General features: G+C 42.3%; 1 non-coding gene across 1 annotated transcript; it reads right to left on the bottom strand.

The window, feature by feature from the left end:
• Positions 1–393: 393 nt before the first annotated feature.
• On the bottom strand, positions 394–500 carry LOC141716229 (small nucleolar RNA R71). Its single transcript, XR_012572946.1, has one exon. It is a non-coding gene; the product is annotated as a small nucleolar RNA R71 (small nucleolar RNA).
• Between the last annotated feature and the right edge of the window lie 1022 nt (positions 501–1522).

Below are 1522 nucleotides of genomic sequence, written 5' to 3' on the forward strand. Positions count from 1 at the left end.
GTGATGGGGGATCAAGCAGAAATTCCTAAGGCTTTGATGGACTATTCTCACCCTAAGATTAATGATATTCAGTCAAGCATCATCAGGCCGACCATCTCGGCTAACACTTTTGAGATCAAGTCAAGCACGATTCAGATGATACAGAACTTAGTTCAGTTTGAGGGTTCTCCTACTGAAGACCCCAACATGCACATCAGGGATTTCATTGAGATCTGCGACACTTTCAAGTTCAATGGTGTGACTGAAGATGCTATCAAGCTGCGACTCTTCCCATTCTCTCTAAGGGATAAAAAGAAGTGCTTGTTACATTCTCTACCACCAAGGTCTATCACTACTTAGGAGGATCTTTCTCAAAAGTTTCTCACTAAATTCTTCCCCATGGCGAAGACTGCTGTAATCAGGAATGCTCTTACTCAGTTTGCTCAGCAAACTGGAGAATCTCTATGTGAGGCTTGGGAACGATATAAGGAGATGATAAGGAAGTACCCACACCATGACATGCCTGATTGGATAATTATAAACTGTTTCTACAATGGATTGGGTGCTACTTCTAGACCCATGCTCGATGCAGCATCAGGATGAGCCTTATGGGCTAAGAGCTACAATGAAGCTTATGAATTGATTGAACTGATGGCTGCTAATGAATATCAGAATCCTTCTCAGAGACTGACTCAAGGAAAAGTAGCAGGAATTCTGGAGTTGGATGCAGCAACTACTATAGCTACCACACTTAAGGCTTTGATGATGAAGGTGGACACTTTGACTAACTACGGAGTTAATCAAATCACTAGTGTCTGTGAGCTTTGTGTTGGTGCCCATGAGACTGATCAGTGCGCAATTTCTAGTGAATCAGCTCAGTTCGTGAGCAACTTTCAGCGTTCACAGCAACCTGTGCCAACCACTTATCATCCCAACAATCGCAATCATCCTAATTTCAGTTAGAGCAATGCTCAGAATATGGTTGAACAACCTTATCAGCAGTATCCATCTAAGCAGTACAACCCCCTGGTTTTCAGCATCTGCAATTTGCACCAAGGTAGCAACTTCAGCTGCAACAAGCTAATGAAAAATCTGAATTAGAGGAGTTGAAGCTTATGTGCAAGAGTCAAGCTCTTTCTATCAAGACCTTAGAAAATCAAATTGGACAAATTTCCAATGCCTTGCTAAATCGTCAACCTGGTACATTACCTAGTGACACTGAAGTACCAGGAGGGAAGCTAAGGAGCAGGTGAAGGAAATCACTTTGAGGTTTGGAAAGGTTATGAATCCCTAACAAACTCAAGCTTCGACTGAGGAAGCTGGGGCAGAAGAAGAAGTCGAGCAGCAAAAAGTAGAATTGGAACCAAGGAAGACTACTGTTGAGCACACTCCACTTGAGGGTAATACAAGGGAGAAATAGATCTATCATCCACCGCCTTTTCATAAGTGGCTGCAGAAGAAAAAGTTGGATAAGCAATTTGAGAAGTTTCTGAAGGTGTTCAAGAAACTTCATATTAACATACCTTTCGCTGAGACTCTTGAG

This window comes from Apium graveolens, chromosome 3 (assembly GCF_009905375.1).
Source record: "Apium graveolens cultivar Ventura chromosome 3, ASM990537v1, whole genome shotgun sequence".
NCBI classification, from domain to species: Eukaryota; Viridiplantae; Streptophyta; class Magnoliopsida; order Apiales; family Apiaceae; genus Apium; species Apium graveolens.